The 19,017-nt window shown below is 34.7% G+C and overlaps 1 protein-coding gene across 5 annotated transcripts in view; it reads left to right on the top strand.

Annotated features, from left to right (window-relative positions):
* Positions 1 to 19,017, top strand: part of Fa2h (Fatty acid 2-hydroxylase) — a 139,802-nt gene that overhangs the window by 79,214 nt on the left and 41,571 nt on the right. The window contains exon 1 of one of the 5 annotated variants that reach the window (XM_069819965.1): positions 9,437 to 9,546. The exons of the other annotated variants lie outside the window; for them this stretch is intronic. The gene's annotated coding sequence lies outside the window, so the exon portion shown is untranslated. Of the gene's footprint in view, positions 1 to 9,436; positions 9,547 to 19,017 lie in introns of those variants that run through there. 5 annotated transcript variants of the gene reach the window in all.

Raw genomic sequence — 19,017 nt, 5'->3', positions numbered from 1 at the left:
TTGAAGAATTTTCTACCCTTTTCCATGAAAAAAATGTTAGTGCAAACACTCGTGATGCCCCACTTCGATTACTGTGATATTCTGCTTACTGACCTAAGCGTTACTTCGGCGCAGAGACTACAACGTGTTCATAATATGTGCGTCCGTTTCGTCTGCAATATTCGCCGGGCTGATCACGTAACACCATCCCTCGAAATGTTGTCCTGACTCCGTCTAGAAGATCGTAGAAAAATCCACTGTCTTTCCCTTCTCTTTCACATATTGCATTTCTCCACTCCTGTCTATCTTGCGTCTCGTTTTCAAAATTTATCCACCCATCATAACCTAGACACACGATCACAACACTCCTCAATATTATCCATTCCCTCCCACCGAACATCCTCATATTCATCTTCTTTCACTGTGGCTGTTCCTCGGCTTTGGAATTCCCTACCGAGTAATGTCAGGGACTGTCAGACATCAAACCAATTTAAGAATAGGCTAACGAGATATTTTTCTAACAATTCTTGTCAACAATAATAGCTGTTTCAGGTTTCTCAATGTTTAATGGTTATATATATATATATATATATATATATATATATATATATATATATATATATATATATCACAGATAAATATCTAAATTATCTCATTATTATTATTATTATTATTATTACTATTATTATTATTATTATTATTATTATTATTATTATTATTATTATTATTATTATTATTATTATTAGATTGCGTAAAAGATTTGGGAATATTCTTTGACAGTAAATTGTATTTTCATAGTCACGTTGATTACATTTACAATCACGCAATCAGAATGCTAGGAATAATACGGTCAATAACTTATTCTTTTTCCACGCCCGATTCTCTTTTAATGCTATACTATACATTGGTGCGATCGAAACTCGAATATGCATCTGCAGTTTGGAACTCGATTACAACTACGGACTCGGCTAAATTAGAAAATATACAAAGAAAATTTATATCCTTATGTTCATTCAGATTTCTGCCCATTAATTCCGGGTATAGTTATGAGAGAAAATGTGAATATTTTAATTGTCAAAATCTATATGCTAGACGCCATGAGCTAGATTATCTGTTCTTTTGTAAAGTCCTCAAAGGTGATGTATCCTGTGACTCTTTCTTAAACAATATTACCTTACGTATTCCAACAAAAGATATGAGAGCCCACAAACTTTTCTATATTAGAAATTCGAAATTTCTTTCACCAGTCTCCAGATGCATTAAAAATGCCAACATGCATGGCTGCGAATTCGATCCCTTCAATGTATAGACTTAGTTTGCTCTTGGCAACGATTTATCATTTATGTATTATTTTAGGCATTATACTCAATTAACATTGTCTCATAGTATTCTTAGTTATCCATTCATCGTCATTATTGTAATTGTAATTATATTTATGTGTAATAATTATTTTTGCTTTATGTTTTTTGTTATATTTGTGCTGAACTGTAATTGGCCACTGGCTGTTGTACAGCACATTAAATAAATAAATAAATAAAATAAATAAATAAATTATTATTATCATCATCATCATTATTGTTATAACTATTTCTTACCAGTGTTTATTATTGTCACACTAGCATTAGTTATCCAACTTTCATTATTTCTTTCATGTTGTTTTATGATCTAAATATTAATGTAATAACTATGTAAGCAATTGTATTCAATTAGAATTAGAGTCTGGCTGGGCGGAAGAGAAGGCCTACTTGGCCTTAGCTGTGCCAGATTAAATAAATAAATAAATAATTATTATTATTATTAACACAGTCCCGGATCAGCAGACAGAAGCAATATCAGCAGAACTACATCGGTGACTGGGTTTCTTTAGCATGTTCAGACTGGTACTACTTTTTGTAATTTACAAATACCGGTATTTTCTTAAACTGTAATTTAAGAAAACATAAATAATTCCAAAATGAAAATACATTGTAGAATTCCTCTGCAGAACTAAAAGTTACATTTGTTCGGATCAAATTTCTGGATATTTAAAGGACAAAACTAAAATTTTTCAATATTTATCATCATTATACACTGCTCTCTTAAATTGACTAGCTTTCCCAAAACACGCTATGAAACGTTTAACATAAAACAATTTTTAACTCGAAAAGGAAGCAAAAACGAGTAAAATTGTATTGAACTTTTTTTGCTTGAAATATCTCAAAGAATAACCCCCTGAAATTAATGACATTACTTACGTAGGTTCATTCTGTATATGAGCCGTTGGGAGCAAAAGTGGTATAAGTAAAAATGGGTAATTAGGGTTAAAGTAAACATTCTGTAAAATACAGCGCAAAGTGATTCCGATACGTGAGTAGTAGTTTTATTTAAAATTAGCAGCATGTAGCCAATTTTAACTCAGCAACAAGATACGAGAAATTCTCTTTGATTTTACAAAAAAAAAAAAAAAAAAAGTTATAGCTATAGCTACAGCTATAGGTTCGTGAGGTTGCGAGTTCAAATCTTCGTGAAGATATTAAACTTTTTTTTTTTTTTTGCCTTTTAAATACGTCGGTGAAAATATAACAGGATTTCGTCTTTTTTTAATCTTTAGAATACATTTCCCTTCATTATTTTTTTGTGTTAATAGAAGCTTTTGACGCTAGATGAAAGTAACACTAAAGACGACAATTAGAGGCTTTCATATTAAAATACTGTGTTAATTATTTTATTAATCCCTACTGTTTTACACTCTCTTGCCTAAGGATGTAAATATATTGATGGTTGAATAATTGGCAATAATTAGTTTACAAGTTGTGCTACAGGAAATATTATTACTTACTTACTGGCTTTTAAGGAACCCGGTGGTTCATTGCCGCCCTCACATAAGCCCACCATTGGTCCCTATCCTGTGCAAGATTAATCCATTCTCCATCATCATATCCCACCTCCCTCAAATCCATTTTAATATTATCTTCCCACCTACATCTCGGCCTCCCTAAAGGTCTTTTCCCCTCCGGCCTCCCAACTAACACTCTATATGCATTTCTGGATTCGCCCATACGTGCTACATGTCCTGCCCATCTCAAACGTCTGGATTTAATGTTCCTAATTATGTCAGGTGAAGAAGACAATGCGTGCAGTTCTGTGTTGTGTAACTTTCTCCATTCTCCTGTAACTTCATCCCTCTTAGCCCCAAATATTTTCCTAAGCACCTTATTCTCAAACACCCTTAACCTATGTTTCTCTCTCAAAGTGAGAGTCCAAGTTTCACAACCATAAAGAACAACCGGTAATATAACTGTTTTATAAATTCTAATTTTCAGATTTTTTGACAGCAGACTGGATGATAAAAGCTTCTCAACCGAATAATAACAGGCATTTCCCATATTTATTCTCTGATTAATTTCCTCCCGAGTATCATTTATATTTGTTACTGTTGCTCCCAGATATTTGAACTTCTCCACCTTTTCAAAAGATAAATTTCCAGTTTTTATATCTCCATTTCGTACAATATTCTCGTCACGAGTCCACATCTGTGGAGTAACGGTCAGCGCGTCTGGCTGCGAAACCAGGTGGCCCGGGTTCGAATCCCGGTCGGGGCAAGTTACCTGGTTGAGGTTTTTTCCGGGGTTTTCCCTAAACCCAATACGAGCAAATGCTGGGTAACTTTCGGTGCTGAACCCCGGACTCATTTCACCGGCATTATCATCTTCATATCATTCAGACGCTAAATAACCTAGATGTTGATACAGCGTCGTAAAATAACCCAATAAAAAACTTGTCACGAGACATAATCATATACTTTGTATTTTCGAGATTTACTTCCAGTAAAATTCCCTTGTTTTCCCTAATCGTTTGTGTATTTTCTCCTAACATATTCACGTCATCCGCATAGACCAGAAGCTGATGTAACCCGTTCAATTCCAAACCCTCTCTGTTATCCTGGGGAAATATTATTATACTAACCTAAATCCGTGATCATCAGGGCCTAAACGTAGTAACTGTAAACAGAAGGAAAACCATAATTCTGATGACAAAATATATCCTGATTTCCTGGAATTATAACCACAAATTTTCACCAATTTTGTAAAAAATAAAAGAAAGGGCAGAACAAAAAATTCGGAGCATGCGGTGGAGGTAGCCCAAACCAGCGCCTTGTATTACGGAATTCACTGAAGCGGCGCACGGAGGTTTACGGTTGTGAACTGCGCTCTCACCCGAAGGGACTTAGAAAATTTTAACTGCTCAAGAGGCGGCCAGTTTTATTTTGACCAAGTGTACAATGCACGGTATATTTTACTTGGAGCCCTCTCATTTTTACATGCCGTAAATCTACGACACAGGTCCCCATTTCCTTTCTCTTACGAAGATCTCATTCTGATTATTTAAACCTTTGGTCGAGTTTGTATTCGCAAATCTTAGCTCAGTGCCAAGCATAACTACCGAGTATGATTCTGAAAGGGCATCAAGAATTGAAGACAAAATAAAAATATAACTAGTTTAGAGGACAAATGAAGTACTCAATTGTTATAATTAATTTCAGACACCATAACACTTCCGACACAAAAAGTCAAAGTAATAATATATATTAATTAGTATAAATGGTGTGTAATTTATTTCTTTCATATCAATTATCAACCTTTTCACTTGTGAAATTAATATTATTGACCGACTCATCCTCAAAATTAAATTCTTCCAAATTGCTAAACTCCATCTCTGGTAAACAGATTAAAATAATTACAATTATGCCTGCCTAAAGACCACTTACATTAGTGTATCCAATTTAGTTTCCTATCTTAATTTCCTAATCGAAAGATGCGTGGTACACAAACCAAACAAATGAATACTTAAAACAATTAATTTCTTTGAGAGAGAGAGAGAGAGAGAGAGAGAGAGAGAGAGAGAGAGAGACAGAAATAAATCGTCCGGCCTTAATTAAGGATGACCACGAGGATCCGCAAATTAATAGCAAATAAAAATATTTAATTAAATATGAATATTGTATGTATTGTATGTATGGTCGTATGTAATAATCTTTTGTGCGAGATCGTGCGTATTTGCTTGGTTTCCGCACAAAACCAATCAGCGGAAAGTCTTAAATTCCACATTCAGTATTCCCAACCTAACACACATAACAATTTCCCTCTTCTTACCGCTTAAGTGACATATTGATTTTACTGCTTTAGGCTTTTAACACATTATTTTTAGAGACGTTCAATATAGTAATAATTATAAATTGGAAACTTACCACTGCAATTTCACCTAAATTGCACTGTTAATTATTGTTTTTAAATGTTTGCAAAAATTAAGTAAACTCTACAACTCCACTAAAGTTACTGCATTCGTGATGCAAGTAACATTAAGGAAGCCGTGAAAAAATCAACAAGATTTATAGGCTGGGAAAAAAAAAAGACAGACGTATATCACGGCCTGCTGGAGTATAGTAAACACAGAAAACATTTTAAAGCAACAATGTTGAAGAAAGATATTTTTGTTTTGCAAATTTGCCGTCATTGAACAGAAACCAAGAGGGAGATTTCATTGCAACTAATTAGAAATTCCTCTTTCAGGTATGTAATAAACGATCTTCGCACAAAATAACGTACGATACACGAGCGGTATGTTTTCTTTCAATTCTCAGAAATTAAAAAGCTCAACTACGTTTCGCTTTTTCAAACTTTTCCTCGAACATGAAAACTTCAACATACCGCTCTTGTAACGCATATTACTATTTTCTTCATATTCAAGAATTTTCCTTCTGAACCACCTACATGTATTATTTAATTTTTTTCCATTTTCAGATATTCCGTCCTCTTTAATATTTCAGTATGAGAATTTTCCCACGTTATAATGTTACATATGAGTAATATTGATGTGTAAGGCTGCTACCTCGCAGTCTTCAACCTCATAAGGTGTTTCATTTCTTGCCAGCACATTTGTTGTACAACTACTCATATATACAGGGTGATTAACGAAGTTCTCCCCCGGTTTATGGAGGTGATTCCTAAGATTTTTTGTAACAAAAATGTAAATAAATTAATGGATCAGATTCATAATTATGGAATTACGGTAATTTGAAAACGGCAGAAAAAAACTTATATTTCAGGATTTTACTAACAAAAATTACAAAATATGATTAAAATACAAACAAATGATAGTTTATGTATCAGTCTCTTTCATTTAGAGTGGATTCAAATCACATTTTCGAAAATGCCTCCCTGAATCTCAAGGCAATGATCCGCACGGTTGTGAACCACGCTTGTAGCATTTCCCAGCTTCACACATTATTGTTCCTTGTTGTCGCCGCGGCATCCAGAATGCGTTGAAGCAACTCTTCGCGTGTTTGTACCTTAACCTGATACACGATGTCTTTCAGCCATCCCTAGATGCAGTAATCTAAGGGTGCACGTAGTTATGGCAACAAACTTGCCTAGCGCTCCATTCACTATGGCGCGTTTCGAAAAAAAAATATACCTATATATAATTCGAAATGGTAATGGAAATTACGGGAAAACGGCTGAACGAATTTTAATGAATGACCCGTCATTTTGAAGCTTGGCATCTAAGGATTTTCAGTGAAGCGTATTTTTTCCTACATAATTTTCCTATTTTCCAAAATCTATCATTCGTCAGTTTTGAGAACTAATTGCATTTCAGTACAAAACAAAACACACACTACAATAAACAATAGACTATTACACGAAGCCCATGACCTGCAAATTGCTGACATATTTAGAGCTCAAATTCAATTGGTTATTAAAAACTTCAAGACTTACTAAAAATGATTTACAGGTCTGATTCTGTGTGTGTAATTTTCTGAGTACAGCTGTGTATTGAATATTAAAATCTACAAAACATGAGGTGGTTTGATGACATTACTACCATTAGAAATTAAATATTATTATACTTAATGCCATAATGTGACTATTTTTCATTAAATTATACATATTAATGCTATGTTGATGATATGAAAGTGAAACGTTTTGAGGTTATGTAAGTAGATATAGAGAATATCTTAAATTAGATCTTCATTTCTATAATTAAGTGGCGGCTACAACTACAAAACTTACGTAAGATAATAATATTGTTATTAGAAATCAAATATTTTTATATTTATTAATCAAGTGGGGTTGGGTCTTTTTCATATACTTAATGGCGGTGTGGTATAGATATTTTTTGCGTCATTCTCTTCAGTATTTTTCGAGAGAGGGCAAAAATTACAGTTTCTAAGGAAAGACCAAAATGTATTACTTATTGATAAAATAAGAAGCCTACAAAATTATGTAGTCTCCCGAACATTTCAGCAAGATCTCTTAGCAGGATAAAATGACTTTATCCTCTACATTTCAAGCTCTACATGCAGCAGCTATACCAAGATGCTATGTCTATTGTTCGAAAGCATAGCAAACCTGACATTTTTTTAACTTTCACCTACAATCCACAATGACCTGAAATAGCTATTGCTTTACTCCCACATGAAAATGCACTGATCGTCTTGACATTGTTACTTGCGTTTTCGCGTTGAAACTCAAAAACTGAAGGTGGATAGGTTCAAGAAAGAGTATTTGGCATAAAAAACCGTTCAGAGGGAGTATATTTCATTATTACGGAAGCAAATAACTTTCAAAATGTCTGGTATTCTTATTGAAAATAAATCTGAAAAATGTTTATTTGAACGTCTAATGAACTTAGTTTGTAGCATTTGCTGTACAAGCCACTAGTGTGTTATAACTCCGTAATTATGAATGTGATTACATTATTTTATTTACATTTTTTGTTCCAAATAGCCTCAGGAATCACCTGAATAAACCTCGGAAGAAATTTGTGAATCACCCTGTATATTGCTTAATCTTCTTGGTCTTTCTGTCGCATTTATATTTCCTTGCTCGTTAGAGGCCTTTCTACAGGGACATCACTTTATTTTTACAAACATTTTTAACATTAACCTGGCTATATTCGGAAACACTGTTTCCCCCTTCCATTACCGGAGTTTGATGTTACTAGTGCAATATGTAAACAAATCATTTTACTAGGTATAGGAGGAGAGAAAAGTAGTGTATCCATTTATGTTGTAGGGAAATACGATATTATGATTTTCAGTTTGATCATCACTTTTACGGAATTTATCAAAATACAGTAGAGTAGTAACATTTTTTTTTTCAAAAACTCAACTTTTCAGGCGGCTATGTTCGTTACGTAATGTCTACTTTATTTAGCATAATAATTATTGATGTTATCATACAATATAGAGAGTGCATTTAAATTGAGGGGGTCATAAGTAAAGGGCTGTAAGTGCACTTAAGTTACCTTTGAGAAAATGGGGTTTAAATATTTAAGCTTTCGTAAAATTGGTGAAATTTTTTATTTAAATTTTAATGTGTGATGCGATTAAAATATCCCTTTGCCACTAAAATTTTAGATACTTTTGCTTACACTGGATGCACTTAACTCATGTTATTACAAATGTCACTAGCATTCCTTTGCTTCTAGCCACCTCAATTCAAAAAAAGCTAATCTGAATTTTTAAACAAGTTGCTGAGAATGGTTGCCGTTCATTACAATGCAGGCTTCAATTCAGTACGCATATTATTAAAAACATTTTGAAGTATACTCTCTGAAATTGAATTTATCGTTTCTTCAATATAATTTTTAGTACGATATTATTAATATAGATTCTTTCTTCTATAGGAAACGCAATCATATTTATGAAACACACTATACACTGCAGTGTTTACTTCACTGCTTGAAGACTTCGAATGCAACAGCGGCCGTAAGTTTGTGTGTCTGACGGGAGCAAGGACATTAGTGAAGGGGTGGGAGTGAAGTACATTCAGAAATGCAGGTACAATAAAAATGCAAGTAAAAATAAAATGATGTCCCTGTACTAATCCCCAAAGCAGTGAGGTGAGCGTGTATTACACGGTTAATGACATTTTTCTTTATCATATAAAACTGCTCATTTGAGCGACAAAATATTATTGATTCAAATGGTGTAACTGGTGATGAAATTTCGTTGTTACTTAGAACATATGCTGTCATCAGTCGAAACATAATACAACATCAGTAAAAATGAGCAAAATGGAAATTACATGCATAGCATGCTTAACTTCCAATCTGTGTTCACATCCTCCATGTGTATGAGGAAGTTTTTTTACAGGAGACAATAAGAAAGGAAGTGAATTCATACGGGCCACAAAGCCTTCACTTCCTCTCCTATTTGATCCATGTTATTCCGGCCATTAGTAGCGTGGTATATACAGATTAAAAACATACATTCGATGAAAGATAACTGGATAGATTTATTGATAACATTCTTTCTTCCTTTTTTTTTGTATGTTGTTGCAAAATTTAAATAATGCTTTTGATAGATTTAGACAATAGGAAATTTACCACCTCCATGAACAACGTGTATTGTAATATTCTCTACTGCACGTCAGAGGAAAGTTTCGCTTGTGTGTAGTTTCAGTTCGGCTACAATTTTTACATCAAGCTCAGGTGCAGAAATCTACTTCTAGCATAAAATTTCGTTAATTGAAAAATTGAATTTAAGAGAAATTAAGAAGCCGAAGAAAGAACAAGAATACAAAGGTAATGATTTCATCTAGCAGAGTTGGATGTCGCCAACTGCTTTCAGAAATGCCTACAAACCTGATTCACATCTTGCTAGTGTTAAGTGAAGTATTCATTCGACCATTTCATATCTTCTTGGACATCCATCTCATCGCTTATTCTTAGTTTTTTCTATGGAATTTTTCCTGATCTGTATATATATTCAATAATATATGTTTTGTAACATATATAAATGATACTCGGGAGGAAATTAAACGTAGAATAAATATGGGAAATGCCTGTTATTATTCGGTTGAGAAGCTTTTATCATCCAGTCTGTTGTAAAAAAAATCTGAAAGTTAGAATTTATAAAACAGTTATATTACCGGTTGTTCTTTATGGTTGTGAAATTTGGATTCTCACTTTGAGAGAGGAACAGAGGTCAAGGGTGTTTGAGAATAAGGTGCTTAGGAAAATATTTGGGGCTAAGAGGAATGAAGTTACAGGAGAATGGAGAAAGTTACACAACACAGAACTGCACGCATTGTATTCTTCACCTGACATAATTAGGAACATTAAATCCAGACGTTTGAGATGGGCAGGGCATGTAGCACGTATGGGCGAAACCAGAAATGCATATAGAGTGTTAATTGGGAGGCCTGAGGGGAAAAAGACCTTTGGGGAGGCCGAGACGTAGATGGGAAGATAATATTAAAATGGATTTGAGGGAGGTGGAATATGATGATAGAGACTGGATTAATCTTGTTCAGGATAGGGACCAATGGCGGGCTTATGTGAGGGCGGCAATGAACCTCCGGGTTCCTTAAAAGCCAGTAAGTAAGTAATATGTGTTTTGTTGCTTCCTTGTATATTCCTTATGTTGGTTGCTTCCAAAGTAAATTCTTGCTCGTTTTTTTTTTTTTTTTTTTTTTTTTTATAAATTTAATCTTCATTGCTGGTAATTTATTGAGTAAGAATTCAAACCTCTGATCAGCGAATAACAGATACTGCTATTGTCTTAGATTTCATAGTTGTTTTCTTTCGAACTCAACTTTTGAAGTTTACTGTACTTTTTTGTGGAGAGGACGTGTTTAATTTCAGTTCGTCATTCGATGATCTCTCGTAAGAAAAATTACATTAGCGTAGTTGCCATATGTCCCGACAAAACAGCAAATGTCTCGATTTTTAGGCCTCAAAAGTATGTCTATCGAAATGAAAAAAAGAAAGTTGTCAAAATAATGCTTTTGAGGAAGTTAATATAAAAGCCAAATACATTTTTACTCTCTTCACGAAATAATGTGTGTTTAATAAGATTGATTTGTTCTGTGCTTTCTTCATTATAGCTACTGTTTTTAAAGCAGAATAACATAGTTGTCTTAATTCATAATAACATGAAACATGTATCTTGCACTATATTTTACGATTATATTGTAAAACGCAAAAATATTAAGTTATACTATTAGTATATTGCAATAATATGAATAGCTTAAAAAGCCTTAGATATAAAATACTTTCTCTTTCCATATAAACATATTTTGTGCGAGATCGCGCGTATTTGGTTGGTTTCCGCACAAAACCAATCCGCGGAAAGTCTAAAATTCCACATTCAGTATTCCCAACCTAACACACATAACAATTTCCCTCTTCTTACTGCTTAAGTGACATATTGATTTTACTGCTTTAGGCTTTTAACATAATATTTTTAGAGACGTTCATAATAGTAATAATTATAAATTGGAAACTTACCACTGCAATTTCACCTAAATTGCACTGTTAATTATTGTTTTTAAATATTTGCATAAATTAAGTAAACTCTACAACTCCACTAAAGTTACTGCATTCGTGATGCAAGTAACATTAAGGAAGCCGTGAAAAAATCAACAAACTTGCCGATGTTATTACTGCAATATGTTATATAAATAATATTGTTAAAATATTAAAATGAAAAATAAATCATTACATAACCTTACCGTTTGTTTTAAGTTCGCATTTATAGACTGGGGGAAAAAAAAGACAGACGTCTTGCTGGAGTATAATAAACACAGAAAACATTTTAAAGCAACAATGTTGAAGATAGATATTTTTGTTTTGCAAATTTGCCGTCATTGAACAGAAACCAAGATGGAGATTTCATTGCAACTAATTAGAAATTCCTCTTTCAGGTATGTAATAAACGATCTTCGCACAAAATAATGTACGATACACGAACGGTATGTTTTCTTTCAATTGTCGGAAATTAAAAAATCTCAACTACGTTTCGCTTTTTCAAACTTTTCCTCGAACATGAAAACTTCAACATACCGCTCTTGTGACGCATATTACTATTACAGGTGTTTATCTTCAAATATTCAATTTAAAAAGTTGTCAACTACAAAAAGATATAAAAATGATCTCAATGCTTATGTATCCCCCCCTTCCTTCGTTCATAATATAGAGCGTTTGTCAGGAAATAGATTTCGCTTAGATAAATGCCGCCGTCATTTTACTGATACAGATCTAACGCAACCGCCGAAGAAATAGTATGAACATATCCACTGGATCAAGTATGGGACGGTTTTGTGTTGCGTAGTAACGACAAATAACACAGGCTGAAAGAATGTCAAGTTAGAGCATTAGTATACAGCTGACTTCCAGTCAGTGCGGAACGAATTAAGAGCAAACGCTGGATAACTTTCGACACTGAACCCTGGACTCAATTTGTTGGCATTATCGCCTTCATTTACGACAAAGTGAAGAGAAACGACAGAAGCATTTTAAATGTGGATATGGAGAAGAATGGTGCGTGTGAAATGGACAGACAGAATAAGAAACGAAGCTGTGTTGGAAAGAGTGGGTGAAGAAAGAATGATGCTGAAACTGATCAGGAAGAGGAAATGGAATTGGCTGGGTCACTGGATGAGAAGAAACTGCCTACTGGAGGATACACTGGAAGGAATGGTGAACGGGAGAAGAGTATGGATAGAAGAAGATATCAGATGACAGACGACATTAAGATATATGGAGTCCACACTTGTGGAGTAACGGTTAGCGCGTCTAGACGCGAAACCAGGAGACCCGGGTTCGTTCTCGGTCGGGGCAAGTTATCTGGTTGTGTTTTTTTTCGGGGTTTTCCCTCAACCCAATATGAAAATCACTTTCTGGACGGCCTGTAATTGCGGTCGAGTGGCCAAAATTTGTATAAGGACTTCTTTTGACATTATTAACATGTATGTATGTATGTATGTATGTATGTATGTATGTATGTATGTATATTTATTCACAATGCAAATGGGTATATACCCGGTGGTAACTAATTACACTCAATAATGACAATTAATAATGAACACAACTAATAAAAAACAATAATTAATAATAATAATAATAAAATAATAATAATAATAATAATAATAATAATAATAATAATAATAATAATAATAATAATAATAATAATAAGGAGCCTCCTAAATTAAAATGAAGCATGGTCACTTAAAATAACATTTAAAGTAAATCTAATTTGTATCTTAACCCTAAGCTCGAACTAAGACCCACGAGTCTGACAGGTTCATATCATATCTGGTGGAAGAAAAAAAATTAACTTTTTTTATCTGCCCCCATGAGAACGTTTGCTTGTAAGTCCAATAGGTGGCCGGATAGAAGTCGTGAATCCGACGCTGACAGTTGGGCCATCTGCCTCAGCCCTGATAGAGCCAGGTCTCAGTAGCCTGCAGGTCCCAGACTCTTCCTACATTAGTATCGGAAACCCGTACTATCTCCCGAACTTCACCCCAGCCTGTTTCTACTATTGAAGATGATAGATGAAATGAGGGGGGAGGTGGAGAGTGTTGGTGGAATGATGAAAACGGGAGTACCCCGAGATAAACTCTCAACGGCTGCTTTGTCCACAAATTCTATTACAACCTGACCGGGAGTCGAACCTGGATGTAAGACCAATGCCCTAGCACTTACGCGACAGTCGCATGTAGCTGTAAATTGCCGTAAAATGTAGTAATTGGTGTTGGCTAAGTTTATCTCCTACCTATAACGTAGTAGCTCAGCCCCTGTTACGTCAAGTATGTCGCAATCGTGGAAAATAGAGCGTGGTAGGTGAGTAACCAGTTAACACACAGCCTACCGTAATCACTGCACTCAGTCATGGTTCATTCTCTGTGTTTGTTTCTCCTTTTACATCGGTTGTAAAATTAAGTGCAATAACAAACAAATTAATTACGTTGTGTCCGCGAATTATACCGAATTCTTGCAGGAAAACGTGCGTGTCAGTGAACGCTCAAATGTTTTCTGACACATTTTATAATCTTACAGGTATGAACTATTTGCATTATTTTGTTACATACTTTTAAGATTTTGTAAACATGCAAATCTCTCTTTACTCGTTCTTATCAACCCCAGGAACACTTTTGGATCAATGGTTACAAGGATTGGAATTGATTTGTACTAATACGTACACATACATGTAAATATTTTAGACAAACTACGCAGAAAAAAATATTAAAGTTAAACCGCGAAACAATGAGGAGCTGTATCTCATAATTCATTATGATTAAATTGTTTCCAACGCTAAAAACAATTACGTAACGATTACCTCTATTCTATTCTTTATCACTAATATTAGTCATTTGTTTTGCCTTGTGGATAGCGTGTACTATAGTGAGGGTCACGTAAAAATAGTTCCTACACGGCTAATTTCATAGTCTCTTCAGTGTTGCCAACTAATACCAGATATCACTAAAGGAGGTAAAATCACAATGCAATGTACTATACTTACTTAATTAATTACTTACTTACTTACTGGCTTTTAAGGAACCCGGAGGTTCATTGCCGCCCTCACATAAGCCCGCCATTGGTCCCTATCCTGAGCAAGATTAATCCAGTTCTACCATCATATCCCACCTCCCTCAAATCCATTTTAATATTATCTTCCCATCTACGTCTCGGCCTCCCTAAAGGTCTTTTTCCCTCCGGCCTCCCAACTAACACTCTATATGCATTTCTGGATTCACCCATACGTGCTACATGCCCTGCCCATCTCAAACGTCTGGATTTTATGTTCCTAAATATGTCAGGTGAAGTATACAATGCGTGCAGCTCTGCTTTGTGTAACTTTCTCCATTCTCCTGTAATTTCATCCCTCTTAGCCCCAAATATTTTCCTAAGCACCTTATTCTCAAACACCCTTAATCTCTGTTCCTCTCTCAAAGTGAGAGTCCAAGTTTCACAACCATACAGAACAACCGGTAATATAACTGTTTTATAAATTCTAACTTTTTTGACAGCAGACTGGATGATAAAAGCTTCTCAACCGAATAATAACAGGCATTTCCCATATTTATTCTGCGTTTAATTTCCTCCCGAGTGTCATTTATATTTGTTACTGTTGCTCCAAGATATTTTAACTTTTCCACTTATTCGAAGGATAAATCTCCAATTTTTATAGTTCCATTTCGTACAATATTCTGGTCACGAGACATAATCATATACTTTGTCTTTCCGGGATTTACTTCCAAACCTATCGCTTTACTTACTTCAAGTAGAATTTCCGTGTTTTCCCTAATAGTTGGTGGATTTTCACGTCATCCGCATAGACAAGCAGCTGATGTAACCCGTTCAATTCCAAACCCTCTCTGTTATCCTGGACTTTCCCAATGGCATACTCTAGAGCAAAGTTAAAAAGCAAAGGTGATAGTGCATCTCCTTGCTTTAGCCCACAGTGAATTGGAAACGCATCTGACAGAAACTGACCTATACGAACTCTGCTGTACGTTTCATTGAGACACATTTTAATTAATGGAACTAGTTTCTTCGGAATACCAACTTCTACAAGAATATTATATAAAACTTCCCTCTTAACAGATTCATATGCCTTTCTGAAATCTATGAATAACTGATGTACTGTACCTTTATACTTCCATTTTTTCTCCAATATCTATCGAATACAAAAAAATCTGATCAATAGTCGATCTATTACGCCTAAAACCGAACTGATGATCCCCAATAATTTCATCTACATACGGTGTTAATCTTCTCAAAGGAATATTGGACAAAATTTTGTACGACTTCAACAAAAGTGATATTCCTCGAAAAGCATTTGTCTCCTATTCACAGAATGTTTCAATCCATCGATACGATTAGACGAATGCTTTCTTTCCGTGTGTTTTCTAACGTAGATACTGCGACAACATAGAATTCCCCACATTTTGCTTCTATTCAAACGTAGGCTACACAGAAAAGAGTGCTTATAATGTATTAACACATGGTAGTAGACATTCAAGGACGGTTGCTATAGTAACATTATCACGATAGTCAATTTTTTCAATGCATTACGTTAACATTCACAAAACAGAATTTCAGGATAATAAAATATTTAACATACTACTTTTTGTATACTGTATCTCAGATCCTATCATCCAAGAATTACAACGCCACAAACTGCCACTCTTGCCATGATTTTTAATTTCTGACGTGGTATTCACTGCTGATGTAAAGGCATGGTCTTTATTGCACTTTAGAAACGCAAGAACACATATCACTCGTGAGCTTGATAAACACGGAACTATGACAGCAGGTTGCATTCAGAACGAGTGACCTTGGTTGCTTAGCTAATAGTAAGCATTTCGACCTATCCTGGCCTTGTTCATTATTTCCTGTATGCTGAATTCAGCGATTTCCCAATGCGCACGTATTTACGGTAAAGTATGAAAGATCACACATACTTTCTCGTATGCGTTACACATTTCATAACAATTCAATTCCTCTGTTACGTTGTAAATGGCGTTGCTGTTTATAGTTTATTTTTTTCACTATACAAGTAATTTAAGGGGAAAGGATGGTATTTTTTGGTGAAAAATGAGTAAATTTTCAAAAAAAAAATCTTTAAAATACTCTGTGATATGTGTGGAATGCATTACATAATAATATTTTGTGGGTATTTGTGCCCTTATCAGATGTTCAGATGCCATTGCTAAATTTCCTACGTTATGGATTTTTAAATCGTCCCCTTTTATTGTTGTTCCCGGTAAAATTAATTTAAAAAAAAATCTTTAAAATACCCTTTTATATGTGTGGAATACATTGCATAACATTTCGTGGGTATTTGTGCCCTTATCGGATGTTGAGACGCCATTTGTAAACTTCCTGCGCTATGGATTTTTAAATCACACGCCCGCTTTTATCGGTTCACGGTAACTTCATTTTTTTGCTACATTGCCAGACAAAAATGGATATAATTTCTGAACTATTGAAGATACATGCATGAAATTTAGAACACACATTCTTTGGACTATTAGGAAACTTTTCTCTGTAACAGAATTTTGTTAATTGATTTCATTTTAAAACTACGTCCGTTTGTTTGAAAGAAAGGAATTCAGAAAAGTGTTATTAAATTTTAATTGTTTATTTTACAAACGTAGGGACTAATATCAAAATTCTGTTACAGACAGTTTGTAGAACATGCGTTTGCAAGCACATTGCAAAAAACTGGATCAATCTACCTTTAAAAATGGTTTAGATATATCGGTTTTAGTAAAATCCTGCATTGAGTATATATTTTTTTTCAAAATGTTTATTTTTGGTTGAGTTGCAACAGCTATGAGCTCTCTACATAGGCATACAAAAAATTAATATTTTACTCAAAATAGGAAAAAAGTTTAAAAAAATACCATCCTCTCCCCTTAAAATACATGCTTAAATGAAATCATTTACAGTACTATGCAGCGAAGTAAGAAGATTAATTTTCGTTTGCTGGATTACACACAATTTTTTAATAATAAAAAGTCGCATACTTGACTTACTTACAAATGATTTTTAAGGAACCCGGAGGTTCATTGCCGCCCTCCCGCCATAGGTCCCTATCCTGAGCAAGATTAATCCAGTCTCTATCATCATATCCCACCTCCCTTAAATACATTTTAATATTATCCTCTCATCTACGTCTCGGCCTCCCCAAAGATCTTTTCTCCTCAGGCCTTCCAACACTTAGGTTACGGGACTCCCTTGTCTACACGGTGGTATATTCTTCGTTTCTCTATGTTAATTTGTTCAAAAGTTATATGCGATTCTAATGTAACATTTTTAACATCGTTACCGAGTGATTGGTAACTTACTATGTCGAATAAAAAGGTGTGGTTCTGCGTCAAAAGACGCAATAAATTAGGTTAACCTACGAATGTTGTTGGAGCCGTAGTTGAACCTTTTAATATGGCTGTGAATGACGTAAACACCTCTTTATTGCTAATGGGATAAAATTTAACACTTTGAAGCGATACTGCATTTCAATTTATGACACTGAGCCATTCCTCTGTAACGTATGTGACACACGTGTTTTTTAACGCCCTATAATAAAAGTATACACAGGGCGATTCACAAGGAAAAATTAGGATGTGAATTCTGAAGTCATTCTGAGTCAAAAAGTTCATATGAATATAGATCCGTTTTCGAACGGTTACGGAGATATGGCTCTTTGATTTCACAAAAAAATTCTAGAATTCCATTGTACTAACTCGCATTTAGAGACAGATAACGGACAAATTTAAAGTTTATATTCACGTATGCATACATATCTAATATTCTAGACGTCGGGGTCGATGTTTTCGCACATTTTCAAAAGTACCTCCTTCACCTTGAATGTACTGTTGCGCTCGGGCGTGAATCGCGCTCATCGCTCATTGGAAAAAATTCAGATATCTTGGAGCAACAGTAACAAACCTGAATGACACTTGGGAGGAAATTAAACACAGAATAAATATGGGAAATGCGTGTTATTATTCGGTTGAGAAGCTTTTGTCATCCAGTCTGCTGTCAAAAAACCTGAAAGTTAGAATTTATAAAAAGTTATATTACCGGTTGTTCTATATGGTTGTGAAACTTGGACTCTCACTTTGAGAGAGGAACAGAAGTTAAGGATGTTCGAGAATAAGGTTCTTAGGAAAATAGTTGGGGCCAAGAGGGATGAAGTTACAGGAGAATGGAGAAAGTTACACAACACAGAACTGCACGCATTGTATTCTTCACCTGACATAATTAGGAACATTAAATCCAGACGTTTGAGATGGGCAGGACATGTAGCACGTATGGGCGAATCCAGAAATGCATACAGAGTGTTAGTTGGGAAACTGGAGGGAAAAAGGCCTATGGGGAGGCCGAGACGTATATGGGAGGATAATATTAAAATGGATTTAAGAGAGGTGGGATATGATGATAGAGACTGGATTAATCTTGCTCAATATAGGGACCGATGGCGGACTTATGTGAGGGCGGCAATGAACCTCCGGGTTTCTTAAAAGCCATTTGTAAGTAGCTAAATAATTATTCAATCTATAAACGTACTAGCCTAGTTACGTTTATTCATATCCTTATTATGGGATAATATAGTATAAACGCACAATATAAGATATAACTATGATTAGTAAAATAATATAGTTTGAACAGAGCCCGACATGTGTTAAGTAACTTGTGCTGTCGGTGACTCATGAGAAGACGGGCGCGGAGTGAGGAAAAGGGTATTTAATAGAGAATGTT

This window comes from Periplaneta americana, chromosome 3, assembly GCF_040183065.1.
Source record: "Periplaneta americana isolate PAMFEO1 chromosome 3, P.americana_PAMFEO1_priV1, whole genome shotgun sequence".
In the NCBI taxonomy this organism is placed as follows: Eukaryota; Metazoa; Arthropoda; class Insecta; order Blattodea; family Blattidae; genus Periplaneta; species Periplaneta americana.
Note: the sequence above shows the minus strand (reverse complement) of the source record. Positions and strands in the feature narration are given on the sequence as shown.